Below are 18,886 nucleotides of genomic sequence, written 5' to 3'. Positions count from 1 at the left end.
TTCTATTTGTTCAGGGTTTCTTTTGGGCTGTTAACACTGGAAATTGTGAAAATGAAAGCTATTTATAAATAGCATAATACTGCATTGGCAGATACCAGCATTATTTAATTACTTTTTATAGCATAATCTTAACACTTGGAATACAAGTGATAACAACGCAGAGAACGTAGAAAGGCAAACTTTACTACCTCTAAGATATCACTAACTCCATAAATGCAAAGGTCAACAAGACATTTATAATTACATTGTATTTCCTAACTTTCTGTTATTATAATGCAGTGCTCCTTTCCTGGGCACCTTGTAACTCATGAGTAAGTAGAACATACTGGAAAATACTTATTTTGGTTGGTTGGTTGGTTTTTTAAAGAAGTCCTCAGTATTGTCATTTTAAGTCTGAGAGTCAAAATAGTTTCAGCATGATTGGCTGAACTTCTGACGTTTATCACAACTCAAGCTTTAGTTTTGAAGTCTTTATTTCTGCAGTGGATACAATTTATTTTTTATCTGGTACTTTCACATTTTAAATTTTTGGGGGGTTGTCTTTTTTCTCATCAGCAATCTCACAGGCATTTTCTTTAATTTTTAAAACAAGACCTACTGTGAACCAAAGGAAAACTTGTCAAGCAGGTTCCTGAGGCTGAAACTCTTCAGATGGAATTCAGTTTCAGATAAAGACCTCTAAATTCAGATGCCTGTATGTGAGTTGTGTTTCCAAGCTTCTAAGAGCTCTACATTGATCAGTCACTCAAGTCATGATTCAGTAGCCCAAACATGGGCATCTAGTAGCATTTAAGATTGCTGAGGTATCTACAACACTCACATGGGATTGTCAGAGGGGCTTTTTACAGCTGCCTCCCATGAAATCCCCACCTACCAGTTTTTTGAAGACTCTCTGTTCAAGGTGTGTACTTTCTTAACATTTTCTGCTCAATATACTCATGATCTTGAACTCCACTATTTTGCAAACACCGTAGCCAATTATTATAATAATCTGGCTGGTCTTTCCATCACCTGAATCAAGAAAGCTTCCCTGACACCCTCCAGAAATCTTTGGGACTGCTTACATCCCACCACACTGCCTGTCCAGGAAATGCCAGGGAAGTTAAATCCCCCCCTGAAAAAAAGCATCAGAGTTCCCCTCTGAAAAACAAGTGTTCCAGAAATGACATCAGCTGTTTAAAGAAGGCTTTGCCCATTTCTTCACTTTGATCAGGTGGTGTACAACAAAGTCCCAATACAATGCCATAGTTTCTCATCTCCCCTCTAACTCTCAACCACAGCGTCTCAACTGTTATCCATCTGTGAGGACCCACTTTTTCCTTAAAAGTGGGCTGTCACACCATCCCAGAAAATACCACCATATATCTGAGACACTCTTTCCCACAAAGGGAAACTTCACCCCTCTTTCTTTTGAGCCCATCTTTCCTGAAATGTCTGTATTCATCTATCCATCCATCCATCCATCCATCATGAAGTACCACTATTAATTCTATATTAACAATTTTTACATACCAACTAAATTTTAGTTTTAGTGTGCAAGCTACAACAGAAGATTTCTCAAACTTAGTTTACTTGGTTTAACATTATCTTAGTAAAAAAAACCCTGTCCCTCTCACTGCTGAAGGAAAAGCACATAAACAGCAGCAGCTGCTGGCATTTCCATGCTGCAGAAGCACAGACATGGCTTGCCCTAACTTTAACAACTCTCATGTGCAAATGGCTGCAACAACTCCTCGGTATTCTTCATTTCTTCTCAAAGTTTCCACATTCAGGTTTGCAGAGAAAGAAAGGCTTTTCTTGTCTGAGATTATACAGTGCACTCTCTGGATAATGAGAGAAAATCTTGCCTCCTAAGAAAACTGCCGTTTTTCTCTGTCGAGCATTTAAAAGTGCATTCCTTTTAGAGAATTTCTCTTCTTCATAGAATAGCATTAAGATTAAAATTTATTCCAAACTGCTTAAAAGAAAGACAGCAGGCAAAATTCATACCTCAAACACCTCCTGATCACTGCTGCAGAGGTTGGAGGAACAGGAGGGCTGCCTCTACACAAGTTGCATGGTAATTTAGCTAACTTGAGAAGCTGAACATACATGTGGAAATAAAGGAGTGAGGACAAAAAAGTGCAGAGTGAAGAGTTAAGGGCCAGGGAAAATATAGGCTAAAGAAACTGGGAAATAAAAGCAGACAAATGCAGCCTGAAAACAGATTTGAAAAGAGAACTGGGGTAAGGCACCTCGACTCAGAAGCTAGTGTTAAAACCAGCATAACAAATAAATGAATCTGTGAACATTAAAATTTTAGTGGAACCCAATTTAACTGAAAGCAGAGGAATGGTGAGAATTCAGAAATAGCTGCAAACCCACTAAAACCACAGATGAGTCTCATTCCACAGTGTTCTGGTATGCACGGGGGATGAAGGCAACAGGTTACTAGCTATGCCATCTCAAATACTAGAAGCTGACAGCTGTGTGACAACTGCGTGGGTATCCATATGGTGTTCCATGATGAATTTTATATTTGAAGAAGTCTAGAAAATTAGGGGGGGGGGGGGGGGAAGTAAGTTTATCACAGTGTATATAAGCAAGGCAGCATTTGAGGGGAAAAGGTAGCATTCTTTCATTAGAAATACTGGTGTATGCAAAAGAAACTGAAGCCCTTCTCCAGGCCTAAAATAGAAACAGCAACCTCCAAGGCTAAATACAAACTGAGAACAATTATATTCTGTGTTCAAAAAGACTTAAGTGAATCTACAGAAAACGCCAAATATTTCCTGAGTCTATCTCACATAGCTTTAGCCAGCTAAGAGTTAGATACTCACTGTGATTTTTCAAGGCTTTCCCCACAGTTAGTAAAACCAGGGGAGGGAGAGAAGATTTGGCCAGAAGGTTACTGATTTTAATAATTTCCAGATGGTAAGAGTTGCTTTTCGGATTTTGGACTCTCTCAACTTACATAAATGAGGGAGATTGGTTATGCAAGACCTAAGCACTGAAACAGTGGGTGAGATTAATTCCACCCAAGTTACTTAACTTTGCAGCCCTTCTGTCTGTATGTTTTATTTTTGCATGCACAAACTTTTATGCATGCACATGTTTTTAAGGTACATTTCAGAAATCTTATCAAGACTAGTAACCTCAGAGATATTACTTTCTCTGGATCATTATTCTTTGAGTTGCATTGCTACATTAAGATCATCACAGTCCATTGGATTGTATTTGTAATTCACATGCTAGAAACACAAATAAAGTATTCCAAACTGTGCTACTGAAGTAAGAACATCCCCATTGCCAACGTAACTGTGCAGCGTCAATTCTCACATCCCACAAAGCAATCTGGCATAGCTAGCAGCAAGACCAGAATTTCTGAAGCTCATCCTTCTTCTTTCACCTGCATATTAAAGAATAAAGTGTATGTTCACTGGTGAGCATCTTCATGAAGCTATAAATATCCCTGCTATAAGCTTTGCATTTCCTTTCTCTGGTATAATTAAAGGTACTACCTGAAATTAATAGAACTTCAAATAACTTGCAAATAAGGCCCCATCAGAAGTAGCTTTTCTCCTTATGTTAAGCTTCCACATGAATGTTTCAGATCAGATCCTTGGGCAAGAGCTCAAATATTTAACATGAGAGGCTGTTATATGAAAAATATGGATTTCGAATTTATGTCATATATTGACGTCCTAGGGCCCTATTTCTCTCAGTTCCAAGGCACTATAAAGAGTCATTTAAACAGAGGTGAAAGAAAAAGTAACAATTGGAAAAGTTTTATGATTCTTCCTGGAGTAAAGGTTTTGAACCTTTTACTTAGAAAAATTTCTCATTAATGTTTAGTAACAGTACTGCTGTTTTAGATTTGATTTAAGATTACTACAAAAATCCAAAAGCTAAATCTGTACAAGTAAGCTTGGAGCTTCATTGCAGTACTTGGTCTAAACTACATGCAGATACGGAAAACAAAGCTTCAGAGGAAGGGTGCCTTATGTCCTTTGTAAACTGATATAGTAGCAAGCCTTCTGGTAGTACAGAGAGTAAACAATAGTTCTAACAGCAGCTTGTTGACTAGCATTTGTGCTTGAATGTGCTAAATCTGATTTGGTTTCATCATAACATGATTCTGGGTGTGATTTCTTTTTTTTTAAAAAATGGAACAACATTGCAATATAAAATTATATAGCAATAGCTCTGGATATCTAGTAATATATATAAAAAGCTGGCAAATGAATAAATTGTTTACTCTAAATGCAGTTAAAATCCTCATAGGAAAAAAAAGAATTAGCCTCATCACACAGGTTTCATTCAGGTAGTACTGTGTGACTAGTCAACTATCACCACCTCTTCAAAAAATAAAAAGGTGGCCTTGAGGAACGTTAATTGTTAACCTATCCTAGTCTAAAAATCAACAGAAAAACCTCAAACAAATCCATAGATAAGAGATACCTAATTTTTCCTTTACTTTTCTCTTTCCGCATATTTGTTCTTTGCAAGAACAAATTATGCCCTCATAATTTGATTCCTAGCCAGATATGTTCAGAAAAGGCATGTTCTCCTACTGAAAAATTCTGGGTCTTATTGTTTACTGTAGATACAGAGTGATAAAACTAAACAGACCTTTCATTTTCATTTTTCTTTTAATAGCTCAGAAGTGGTAAAAAGGTTGTTTTCCTTCACACAAACATATTTAGGAAAAAACCACAAGACACTTTAGCAGTAAGGATACATTTTCAGAAGGTTCCTGAAACATGATCTTCAGATGGAGAGACAAGTGAAAGCTGAGAAAATATAATCACAAGACTTAGCTGTGAAATTTTTATTCATATTTTGTTAAAGCCTTGTACATGCCTGCTAAATACTTTGATAAAACAGCAGATTTATTGCCATTCATATTTTATACTGAGGCACAAGTGTACAGTTCTCCTTATATCCATAAAAATGAAAAGGATCAGTGTAACAACATGATAACTAGTACATACAAAAATCTGCTAAGAAGCAACAGAAGGAATGGGCTAGTACCATTTTCTAAAACTGACCAGAAGAGACCACTTTGCTGTAACTCATTAACTAAACAAATATGTGTGTGTGTATATACACACTCACACAGCTATCTACACGTGCACATGTGCAATTGGAAGGATGTTGGTAAAGCAACAGAAGCTCATCTTCAGCAGTATAAATTAAACACTATCCATTTAATTGAGAACCCTACTGAATAGAAACCAAGAAATACTATAGACAGGCTGATCACCCTTGATTTGCTTCTCTGATACTGACATCATCTAGACATCTGGTCTGCAGTCTCTTTTCTGTTATCTGAGGGATATGGATGAAGGGGGCACTACACCCCAGAATTTCTGGGGAGAAATGCCACTCCCTCACTTTTTTTCTTTTTTTTTTTTTTCTTAAGCCTGCTAAAGCCCAAAGGATGGATGTTGTTTGGCCTATGTTTAGCCTTTCTAAAGTCACTGGGGAAGTTGCTGCTGATTCTCTTTTGCTCCTCAAATAGTCCCTTAGCACTACAACATTTATAGCAGTGGAAGCAGGAAGGACTTACAAAATTAGAGCAGGTTCAGAGCCCAGGGTGCAATTCCATCAGATACTATCTTGTATCTGTTTCTTAACACCATTCTTCACTGGCTGATGCTTTGAGGGGAAAAAAACAGGTAGGCACCACTCTGAGTTTTTCACACAGTCACAGGAAACTTGATCCTGTAGAAGCAGCAGCTAGTCAGCTCTGCTCTGCAGATGGCATTGCCTGCAACATATTTCTGTGCATAAACATGGCATTACTCCATCTCTGCTGGAAATGTTAATTGATTTCAAGAAGATAGCCTGCCTCCTGGTCAAGATGCATACCGTCAAAAGAAGAGGTAGGTGTAACCAGTCAAGTTTTTTAGGTCCTACAGCATTTCGTCTTTCCACATCTCAGTGCATTATTACACTTACAAATGTCACCTACCTCTGTCATACCCCAAAACCACAATTTTTTTAAAGCCCATCTACAACCCAAAGGAAAATCAATAATGATGGTAATCCTGTTCAGCCAAAGTTATGTCTAAGAAAACTGTTTTGCAAATAATTTTCAGCACACTGGAATATGTAGTAATCTTCTGTTCTTAGAACTGTATGAAAAACATGCATCATAAAACACATTTGGGAAGGATTTCCCAATTTTATAACGATTCTTTCTAGACTGAAAGATTAGGAGAGCTGTTTAACAAGGCAGCACAATTCTATGCCAAAAACCGAAAACAGAACCACCACCCTTTCAGAGAACATAGGCATCTTGTTTCTGCTGCAGAAGTGTGTAACAGATCAGGGGAAGTATGAATAGGATATTGGGGAAGCACTCAGAGAGTGCACACACAAGCATGCACGAGCATGAGGAGAAACTGCACAACAAGGTTTCAAGAGAAAACAGTGTTAATAACCAAGAAAACTGTTCATGGGATGGTGCTCCAATAGTAAAATTGAGTAAAACATTATGCCAAGCCCAGAAGGTTGCAGCACAGCTGACTCACAAGCAGATCATGCATCCCAACAGGAGGATGGCCACAAGGTTGCAGCTCATAATATATGAGCCTATCCTCTGTTAGCCTATCAGGGAAACAGATTATAAACGTACTTTTCAAACACAAACTCCAAACAAGGAAAAGCAGAAAACAGACCCCTGGAAGTTCAAGAAAGCAAGACTGAAGCTAAGGACCATCCATAACAACAGACAACATCTAAACATAACACATAAACGAAAGATGTAAGAACTAGTTTGTCATCACCACCCAGAGGAACTTCAGAGATGAAGTGGGGACTTGAAAGCTCCTTACCATTGTCCTTCATTCTGCACACTGGAGACACTGCCCAAATCTGACACCTCCCATGAGCACACACACGTCCCTTTATACTTCTAAGTGTGTGGGTATGAGGGTACATGTGAATGAAACCATGAAGGAATAGCCATCCACGAGTACAATCATTTCACTTCAAGAACTGCAAATATTCACCCTCCCTTTATGCAAGACTGACACTGAACTTCATAATACTAATCTTTCTACACCCCAGTACTGTACAGAAACTACTCTTCACATGGAGAAAGAGACAGAAGATGCCTTATCAAAGTTTTTAAGGTGCAAGCAACTATAAAATTGGACAGCAATGTTGGTACCTGTTTCCAAAAAAGAGTTACCTGCTCTGTTCAGAAACAAATCCTCACTTTGCTACACATCCGAAAAAGTGAAAATAAAATTGCATAAAGTGGGTGATTTTTCATAATGGGCAAAGTAAAGCCATTATGTTCTAAGATGTTAGGGCTTAAAAGGAACTTGCACAAAGATTGGGCTAATTTAGCAATTTAAATTAAAATAAATCAGGGATAGAAAAAATGCAAATACTTTATAAAACCAGAGGATGTTTTAGGTTTTATCTTAAACCAGAAGCAGCTTAAATAGACATACGTTAGAAAAGGAGAAGCTAGCATGCCATTGGAAAAAAATTGATTCTTGAAAAAAAGCAAGCAGCAGACTCATCAAGCTTTATTGTCCAGGTGCAGGTGCAGCTACACACAGCAAAAAGAACTATGTGTTTTGAAGAGTCTCAGAACTGTAACACATGTATAAGGCATAGATATCATAAAGAATGATTTCAGTTCTGTGCAAACATTTAATAACCGCTATTGGTTGAAAAAAGAGCACAAAGCAGTCTTGGCAAAAGTGGCCTCTATTCAAGAGCTCAGCCTGCCTTCCCACTGTATCCAAAATTTCTTGATCACCACACTGTGATGTCAGGTTTGTCTAGTCCCTTAGTTAGGCTTTTAGCTGTGATCAAACACCACACATAATAAGTGCAATTATTAAATTCCCTGCATGAGATTTTACACGTTTGTACAAATTTTAACAGCTGTAATGGTATGAACGGAAACTACTTTCCTTTTTTCCCCATTTATTGTTATCCAGGCTTTGAATGAGAAGTAAATACCAGTATACTTCAAAAGAAGTTACAAATTCCAGGAATTTTTATTCAAAAAGAATAGAAAGTTTTTTATATTTTAGGAGGGTATTCCACCAGTTAGGAATTATAGAGAAGAGAGTAATCAAGGAAATTCAGGAATCAAGGAAATAACCAGGACATTCAGAAGGACGACGTACTATTTAAAAACACACTGTAATCTTTACTGATGAAAAAAATACAGTGCCAGGAAGAGCCTATAGTTTCCAGAAAAAGTGAAATGATAGGAAAGTTTTCACTGTTATTGTCAGTGTTTTACCTACACTGTCAAATGCTCATTTTCCAGAACTCCTGAGTTAAAAAAAAGACTTTAAATTCACCAAAAAATTAAGAAAATAAGGCAATGTGAATGGTATATTCAAGACACTTCAGTGTATTAAAATTTTTAGATCAACTTGGTTGCTACAAGTAATTTTAAATGCCAGCCAGATGATCCCAACTCATTTTTACCGTTTTACATTTAATAATCTACATGAATGATCTTCTGAAACATTGAGTTGTGCTCTATTTTAGTGGCCTTTGTTTAAATACACAGTGTCCAGAAATAGATGATGAACCCAGTGCTCAGAGCTGCTCACGTGTCCCAGAAAAGTTTAAAAACTCCACTGGAATCCCTCGCAGGAAAACAATTAGCCTAAAATTTAGAAATATAATTTTCTTTGCATCAATTACAATACACAGTCATTTGCAATTTGATGACAAGACCAGATTGTAATCCAATATTCAACCAAGTTCATACTACTACAGATGTAGCCCTATAATTAGCCATATGCTGTTCCCTCTCACATATATTAATTTGCATTAACTATAAATTCACTCGCTTGCACTGCTACTTTCCTAATGGTCCAAGACCCTACATCAGATCTCTAATTCTCATCTGTTTCAATTCCTCCTGCTGCTGCTTCTAAGAAATACTGTAGTCACGTTCCTAAACTTTAACTTTCAGCATAACATTTCCAACTTTTTGCAAGAAAAAATAATTTGTATGGATAGTCTTGCTTTGGGTGCTCATCACATCCAGACTTAAAAATAAGATTTCACTTACCAGGACCTTAAAATGAGATACAGCACTACAAGCTGCTTGCAATTAAGAGCCATTAAGGGCAGCCACAGAACACACTGCTGCAGGTCTGAATACGATTCCTGTGTTATTCCAAGTGTATATATAATCCCTTTGCAGGTGGAGTTTGCAGCAACTATTAAGGGGCTTGTTTATTTACCAGCAATATTCCAAGCAAAGCTGTTATTTGCAGCATAGGCAGTAACCTTTCACTTAGCAACACCAGTACCCACAGCAAGAATTCATATAACATATTATATAAAATACTATCAAAAATACATCTAGTTTCTTTAAGAAACAAAAGAAAAAGTGCAAAAGATGTGTAGTTAATCCAGAGCCATTAGTGTGACCAACTGGAAGAAACTGTCTGACTAAAAGAAATACTGATCTTAGATACTGTGACTGCAACAAATTGCTTATCTTCGACTTAATTTTAATTGAAAACCATCAATAACACATTTTACATATCCTTCCAAAGTAAGATGAATCACTCTTGTTATTTTTAACTCAGGCTTCTATGCTTCCTTCAGCTACCTCAATTACTGAAGTACAAGGGTGAACCCCCTGTTTGTCTCCCTCACCCCTTCTTGTTTTGACGAACTTCAGCAGCATCAGGCGTCTCTGCACCCCAGCTTTGTGCTGTATGAAATGTTATAATGGACAAGCCAACTTAAGCCATCCTAACCTGTGGTACTGAGAGCAAACACCCTCATACTGCACTACTTTAAATTGAACACATCTGAAAAAAAAAAGTCTTAGTGCCCCCTTCCACAGCAAGTTAATTTTTCCACTCTGAAAGCTCTCTCTCTTATCTTTGCCCTGCACCTTTCATTTCTAAATATTAGCCTTTGGGAACAAAGGAGAGACGGAATGAGAATTTTTGGTACTGAACACCACCCATATCTGAGCAGGGTTCCTAACATGACAAACACAAAGGAGGAGGTAAGGGAATGGAGTATCCTACAGGGGAACTTTCAAACACCAGTCTGGATTGTCATAAAACACTCAAAAGGGAAACAGCACAGCACAACTGCAGACATCAAAGCAGCACCACTCCATCGATATGGCTACAAAGTGACTTATGTTAATAACAAAAAAATGAACTTCCGTAGAATCACAGAATATCCTTAGCTGGAAAGGACAAGGATCCTTGAGTCCAGCTCCTGGCCCTGCACAGGACACCCCAAGAATCACACCATGTGCCCAAGAGCATAGTCCAAATGCCTCTTGAACTCTGTCAGGCTTGGTGCCATGACCGCTTCCCTGGGGAGCCTGTTCCAGTGCCTGGCCAGTCTCTGGGTGAAGAACCTTTTCCTGATACCCAACCTAAGCCTCCCTTACCATTCCCTCTGGTAATTTAATAAATTCATGCCCACTTTGTTGAACCCTGGCCAGGCCCACTTAAAGAAATCACTGTATTTGACTGATAAAGATAGCAAGGTTTTTTATAAGATCAAATTAAATAAAACCTTGAAACAAAGCATATCTTAGCAATGTATAGCAGAAGTAACAGACAGAAAACATTAGAAACAATGAAAAAAAGATCTGGGACTACCTTACTTCATCCCCTCATCCTACACAGCCTTATAAGTGTGAATCCAAATGTTTACTTCACTTAATCCCAGGACTCAGATTTCGAAGAAAACAGGACAACACCAAACAGAGATCTAATTTTTTTTTTTCCCACTAGTGTGGGTAAGACATTTTACAATCTGCTGCTTCCTCAAAATTAGTACTTTAATGGTTTTTATTAAGAAATGTAGTATGAAACAACTCTTTAAAAAATATTGAAGAGAGAGAGAGATTTGGGAATAAGATTTTAACGAAAAGAAATAAAAGGCAGCAATACTGTGATACAGAGAATATTATAGCCCATCTCGGGGGTGAGAGGGGAGACTGAATTAGTAGTGGTCTGGTCAAACTGTGGGAACTCAGCAACTTCAGTTTCTATGCTCCATTCTGCACAACTATCCAATCTTAGGAGCAGCCACAGTATACATATGAATCTTCCACTTGAATGTAAATCAGGACTTTATTGACATAGATGATATTTAAAATACATTAATATAATGCTAATCTGATTGTCTGTTTCCCCCTGCCAGAGGGCACCAAGGGGACTATGGAAGGTTCAGGTAAAGACAAATGTCACAATTCATCAATGAAAAATGAAAGCTTTAAAAACTGTCAATACCACATTCACACCTACCCTGCACAATGACCAGTTATAGATGGTCATTGTATGTCACTTCTATGTATAGGAAAGCAATAACTGAAGTGAATCAGCACTAATCAAGTGAGAGCTTGCCTTTTACTGCTGCACTCAAGGGAATGCCATGGAAGTAGTCTGGAAGTCCATGAAACAAATACTCTGCATCTAACATTTCACACCAGAATTCTGTAAGGAATTCAAAAGGTTATTCACTGCCTCATAGTGAAGCTGAAGCAAGTGGTTATTAAAGAGTTAATACAACTTTCAGCACTACCGCTTGCCTAATAGCTCAATTTTCTTCACATAATACTTCGGACAGATCTCAACTTCGACTACTGCAAACATTTACTACTGGCAAACTCAGAGGTTCCATGAAGTCTCGTGTTCATTGTATGTGTTTTACACAAGTTTTCCCACAAAAAACCATCAGTGATGTCATGCTTTAGCCTGAGAAACAACAGCATTAATGCAGTAATACTGCATAGGTGAGGTGCCCTTACTGAAAGAAAACAGTATGCTGCACAGAGATTTTAACCCTGGCAGAACAATTAAAATCAAAAATCTTGCCACAAAGCCAAACCACATGTGATTAATTGAGAAAATTAGCATACTGCTTTTAATTACATACAAAAATCAAAGAAAAAATCAGCAAAAAATGTGCGGATGTAACCAAACAGAGGCAACAACGAGACAGCAATAGTAACAATGAGAGAATATGTCAGATCTTAGACATGAATCAATATGATTTGGCACTGTATTTTTACCTAGTTTTAGGTAATGGATAGTTATATGTAAATTGATGGTATATTAAAAAATACATAAGGACAGAATACACAGCATGCAGAAACATCAGTTAATACTTTAAACAAGACACATTGGCAAGTAGAAGACCTATAGGATAGGCAGCTTTAGGCACAGGATAAGGAAATTAAAAAATACACTGCTGACATATTCTGTGCTAGAATATTCTGATGATAATGACTTTCCAGTAGCACTGTATGAATTAGACACTGTGAATACTGTGGGGAGTATCACATCACACCAGCCCTGTTGTTCATCTGTTGTTTACCTCTAATAAAATCAGTTTTAAGATACTGAGCTGGCTGAAATCATCTGACATAAAATAGCCATTCTAGTGTATATCACAAAATCACAGAGTGGGTCAGGTTGGAAGGGACCACAGTGGGTCATTGGCCCAACCTCCCTGCTCAAGCAGGGTCATCCTAGAACACATAGCACAGGATTGTGCCCAGATGGTTCTTGAGTATTTCCAGTGAGGGAGAGTCCACACCCTCTCTGGGCAATCTGTTCCAGTGCTCAGTCATACACAGTTAAGAGTTCTTCCTCATGTTCAGGTGGAATTTCCTGTGCATCAGTTTCTGTCCACTGTCTCTTGTCCTATTGCTCGGCACCACTGAGAAGAGCCTGGGCCCATCCTCTGACACCTCCCTGCAGATACTGGATGATATCTCTTCTCAGTTGTCTCTTCTCAGGGCTGAACAGGCCCAGTTCTCTCAGCCTTTCCTCATAAGAGAGATGATCTAATCCCTCAATCATCTTTGTTGACCTCCACTGAACCCACTCCAAGATCTCCATGTCTCTGTCGTCCTGAGGAGCCCAGAAATGGACACAGCACTCCAGACGTGGCCTCACCAGGGGGAGTGGAGGGGCACGATCACCTCCCTGACCTGCTGGCAATGCTGTTCCTAATGCACCCCAAGATCCCATTGGCCTTCTCAGCCTCTAGGGCACTGCTGGCTCATGGCCAGCTTGTTGTCCACCACAACTCCCACCCAGGTCCTTCTCCACAGAGCTGCTTTCCAGCAGGTCAGCCCCCAGCCCTGGGGTTAGTCTTCCCCAGGTGCAGGAATTAGATTGGAGAAAGTCTACACGTTTCTCAGTTCTCAGCTTTACTCTGAAATGATAAAACCAAGCACTGAAAATGCTCCTTACATCATTAATATTTTGCTGAAAGTTTCTGATTTTGAAAGTCCATTGCATATGAAAAAAATACAAATATTTAAAATATGCTTTCCCTGAACAGAATCACTTGGCACGTAATGCTAAATGCTTACCACTGCAGTCTGTTTTCCTTATCTTTTAACAGCAGTATTTTAACATTTACCATCAGACAAATCATTAAAATGTTGAATACCAATATCATACTTATATAACAATAGCGATGTCTACTTCTGTCAAGACAGGAATACCTCTCCTTAACTCACAGTATCACAGAAATTTTGGTGAAATACAAACACCAAAACCCAGAAAATTACAGATCAGCACAGCTGGTATCCCAGGGCTCAAATACCAGGCAGTGCTATTGTGTTCTTCAACTCAGCAGCCAAAATTTGAAATCAATTTGTACTACCTTCACCATATGAAAGACTGTAGCATTGAGGGGAAAGAACACAGGCAGCAATCTGGTCTCATTTTGAGAACTCAGATTTTTCATTTACTCATCATTTTATTTCTCAATCAACCAAACAGGAACTACTGTCAAATCAGTCAAATCCAAAGTAAAACAAGAAACAGCTGTACCCATTTCAATACAAAAGATAATACCATAAACATTAAACTGCATTGACTGTATTCTTCAGTCCAAATACTTGGCTTAGCACCTGCTGGGGAGCTAAGGAACCTTGAGAGCCAAATCTAAAGCAAGTACATGAAAATACACAACACACTGAAAAAAACTGCAACTTTTACAAACAAGTACACTTACCTTTTAACACTAAAGGGGAACTCAACAACATAAAAATGGTTAGCAGATTTGAAGTGCAAAGGTGTTAATAACATCAGCAGATACAAGAGTCAGAAAAGGGATTCTAACATCCACCAGGGAGATTCAGAACTCTGCTTTTACGACAATATTAGAGAAAACCCAAATTTTCTGAGTATGAAATACTCATTCGCTCCATGAAAGCGGCATGACCAGGTCCTAGCTGCTTCACATAAAATTTGTGAGAAAAAACCAGGAGGAACCAGAATCAGTGCACAGTTCTAGAAATACTCATGATCTGAACTACCTGTCATCCCAGATGATGAAACCACTCTTTAGGGTTACAGAAAATGTAGTGGAATTGCTTGCATGACCAGAGCACTGCCACAACAGACACAGCTCATCTTCCTTCAAATATCCTAAGAAAGCAAGGAGATCCTTGCAAAGGAGAAGGATGCTTGAATGCACGTACATTTGCTTTGAAATAGCTAAGAAACAAGTCAAAAGTTTTTGCATGAGGGCTAGAAGACAGAACAACACAGGTTACATTAGAGGGAACACCTGCTTCAAAGCACCTTCTGAAGAGAGCAAAATAGATACAGCCTTTTTAAGAGAAGCCTTACCAAAAAGTCCATTTTTCACGGAGGACTTAGAGCATTCCAACATTTGTTGCAAAGGTAATACAGCATGATGGAGACAATCAGATTTTTGGAAAATGGAGAAGGCAATTGCTTGACACTGATCAATGAACCAACAGGAATGTGAAGGCTGATGATCACCCCAGAGGCAATGTGTGTGGACCCTAACCAGAAGAACACTGTACATGGAGAAACCAGTGATGCACATTAGAGTTCACCTGAGGTGGCCCAGGCTCAGCTGACTGGACTGCAGGACAAACTCAGCCAGGTCATTGTACCAGAGGAGCCTGCAAGCAGCTCCCACTCAGCATCTGAAGCTACATAATCTGTGTGGCCTTGCCTTTATCTAGGGATGTAGCAAGAAGTTGTCCTGAGAACATCTTTCTATTTGACAACAGAATTGATCAGGAGTTTTCTTTTAAAAGAATCCTGTAACAGGTTGGATAATGAAAATAATGAAAAAACCTCTTCTTACAGACTGGTCTGCACAGTATACTGCACTCTGATCAAAGGCCATTTTGACGCTGCACAACTGAAGATTCCCAGCATTTTAAGGGATGTAAGATTACCTGTCTTATTTTACTTTATTCAAGTTAATACTCACTAAAGAAGCAGCACTTTAAATTACAATTTACAGAGCCTGCATGCCCTTCTTACGGGGATTACAACAGACCAGCATCTCCACCATGACATAGTGGAATTAAGATTCTGAAAGAATTAAGAGGCACGGACAGTAGAAATACAACCCTGCACTTTCAAAAGAACAGATTTCGCCTTGTTCTAGGAGCTGCTCAGAGCCAGTCCTGTGAGGGCTGGTTGTCCTACAAGGATGACTTCCTCAAAGCACAGTAATGGACATGGGAAAATTTTCTCAAGTTGGCCCACATTGGTAAAAGGGGAATTCCTTACTCTGCTCAAACACAAACAGTGTGAAGTGTGTAGAAGTGGGCTGCCTGTAGAAACAACAAAAAAAATTGTCTTCAAAGGGAAAACTAAGAAAACCGTGACCCTGCTGGTCCGTAGGGGTTTGGGTAATAAAAGACATGAAAAAGGCTGAGATACTGAAAAGAAATGTAATGATTCTGCTACATATGCATATTCATTATATTTTCTAATGAGTAAGCTGTACCTTTCTTTAAGCGGTCAGCAAATATTTCTTTCATGTATTCTGAGGCAGACAACTTATCAGAACACAATGCAAGAGTATTACAGAAGGCTCAAACAAAACAAAATTAAATATTAGGCTAAGAAGAAATTGCCTGGAAGTACTAAACCTATTCAAAAGGTTATTCTTCATTGTACTGAAGTGCCAAATACAAATAATTCTAACTAACATTTCTTTTTGTTTGTTTTTAATATGGGAATTGAGTGGTCTTTATCTCAAAGAAGAATTTCATACTGTTAAGAATAACCAAAACCAGACACATTTCTAAAATAAAACACCAGAAAAAACATCTCATTAGGCAAGAGATGTTGGACATACAAGAACAACTTGCACCAAACTTCCAAATCATTAAACTATATGCCCTCAGGCTCAAGGCCTCTGGTAACACACAGCACACTGCAAGATAAGTCTAGGAGATTTCATTCATTTAAACTATGCTTTTAGAGAAACTTCATCATCACACATTTTCCTGCATAACTGGCTAACCTAAAAAACAGCCATCAATTTATACATACCAATATAGGCATAAAATCATAGAATGTCCTGCATTGGAAGGAACCCACAAGAATCACTAAAGTCCAACTCCTGGCCCGGCACAGGGCACCCCAATAATCAGAGCATGTGCCTGAGAGCACTATCCAAATGCTTCTCATGGTTTGACTCCCTGCTAGTATGAACCCCTCTTCCTCTCCAGCCTGGCTGTGTGGTGAGCTCTGCCTCATCCCAAAAAAACAATCCCTGTTCCAGTATCATCACCTTGTCAACCTAGACAGTCTCTGCTTATCTCAAGCATCTAAAGATGTATTCACCTCATTTCAACAGACTCTACTTGAAACTACAATTGTCAGTGTTCCTCTTATACACACAGTTTATTATCTCACTGTGTAACATTTCCATTTCACACTAGCTTTAGGCTTAACTTTTTTCTTTAGGCTTCTTTCTCCATGTGCCCATCTTTGCAGACCTATGGCTTTGGAGACCACAGCATCTTCCTACCACTTTATTGATTTTAAATCACAGTACTATCCTATTAGTTTCAAACCTGAAGCAAGAGTCCTGCTAATAGTTGTGCCTACTAGCAAAGGTTAACTCTGCAAAAAGCAGCAAGACCACTTTGCAAAGTAAAAGGGATACTGGTTTTATTCAAAGGAAAAATATTTGACAAATCTTAAACATTAGCAAAGATTCTTCTCCTCAGCCGTGATCTCTGAGTTGTTCAAGTGGCTTTTCTTTTCAGAAAACAGCCAAAATCCAGGTAAGCTAAGACAGCCTATTCTAAGAGTTTGTAACTATCCAATGTATTTCCAGTATTTTCAAATACAATGCACTTCACTGTATTTCCTTAGGAAAAGTCCTCTGACTAAATGAAAAAATAGGAAAAAGATTTTCAGAACATCATCTCTGCTTTTTTTCAACATTATTTGTAATAGCTTTGCATCAGAAAAAACCCCTCAGATAAACAAGTAACCTTTATGCACAAACCACAATTAGCGATGAAGGATTTGGGATAAAAACATGCTGTATAATAATGTAAACACAGTCATTCTAGAGCTTTTAGCTTTTCTGCTAATGTTCCCTTAGCAAAGGAAAAATACATATAATAAGGACAAGGTATTTGTTCCTTATGCCATTCTCTCCTACTTAAATCTACATACACACGCCAGTGAAATGCACTGAAGCAAAAAGCTACATATTTACTGAAGCACTAGTGGATTATATGTTGGAAAATTGTTTCAATTAGGGGCTGGCTCCTCATTTCACACAAAATTTACTCTCTCAATACAGTGGAGATATATTGACTTAAAATAGCTGGAATTTGATCCTGGCATATTACCACTATTTATAAACATTAATATAAATACTTCTACATTCAAAAGTATGCCCACCAGCAGCCAAACAGTAAGAAAATACCCCAAAAATGCAAACAAAAAAACCCAAACCATATATCCTTGCATTTCCAGATAAGCCTGTTAAGACTGTATGAAGGTGTGTTTAATCTTTGTTTTCCTATACAAGTAGGAAAGGCCAACATTTAACTTTTAGACAGTTACTCTTTTTTTTGTAAAATAGATGGCTCCTATACACATCTCCTCTCAGAGGCCCAGTGCAGCTTGTTTTAAGTGAGAATCATAAATCAGTTAGATGAAAACAGCAACATACCTCACCTTTTCTTGAAATCTCCAAAAACTGGAAACCCTAGGTCTTAGTAAACCCACTTGCTAGAAGCTTAAAGAAATGCCACTTTGTTTTAAAACTTTAGCACAGCTGTTTCCATTAAGATGAAGCTGTAGAAAAAAAATGGTGCTACTACCAAAAAACATAGATGCTCACAAGGAAGGTAGCAGTCTCAAAGAGGATGTAAGAAGAAACACTTTCCTCTGCTAAAGGAAAGCCTTTCCTTTCTAGTCATCTGCTGTACTGCAAGGTATTCTCATGGGAACCTGGACAACAGATTACCCTACCAATATACTATACTTTTAGAGTACTGAACTCTTTCCCATGAGCATGAATAAACATGCACAGCTTAAATTTCACTCAGCAGTGCAGGAAATCCTAGAAACTTCTTGAGTCTGGGTGAGGTTACTTTCCACAAAGAATAGAGCTGCCTAGTACAAACTGTATCATTACTACCCAGGTGTTCTCAAACTACTCGCCCTGAATTTTCATACCCTAACTATCTAAAAAGATCCAATTTACCTAAGTCAGTCTATTGACTGTTATAGACCCCCAAGCCCAACAAGGCTTCAGCTTGAGATAGGATCTTAAGTTCTCATTTTTTTTTCCCTTTTTGAGTCAGTACAACAGTGTAAGACACTCCAGATAGAACCATACGGTGTGTGCAAAAGCCCTTTTGTGCACATGCTAAAAGCTACCATAGGAACACAAACCCTCTGCGCAGTCCTAACTTTTTCTAGAAAAAGGTATGAACTACATAAAAATACTTTTTTGTATTCTTGGATCACTAAAATTTACAATTCTGAAATGTTTTGCTTCAGAGAAGTTATTTTCTTATATGACTATACTGCAGCTCCGAAGACAGCAAAGTAGTTTGTGTCAGTTCTGTGTTGACGAGCAGCAAGTTCAAATACATCCC

At 38.3% G+C, this 18,886-nt stretch overlaps 1 protein-coding gene across 7 annotated transcripts in view; it reads right to left on the bottom strand.

Moving 5' to 3' along the window:
- The window catches only part of CDKL5 (cyclin dependent kinase like 5), a 125,155-nt gene that overhangs the window by 56,350 nt on the left and 49,919 nt on the right, over positions 1-18,886 (bottom strand). The window lies entirely within an intron of this gene.

The sequence above is a fragment of the Corvus moneduloides genome, chromosome 2 (genome assembly GCF_009650955.1).
Source record: "Corvus moneduloides isolate bCorMon1 chromosome 2, bCorMon1.pri, whole genome shotgun sequence".
NCBI classification, from domain to species: Eukaryota; Metazoa; Chordata; class Aves; order Passeriformes; family Corvidae; genus Corvus; species Corvus moneduloides.
The sequence above is the reverse complement of the archived record's forward strand: the minus strand, read 5'-3'. Positions and strand labels throughout refer to the sequence as shown.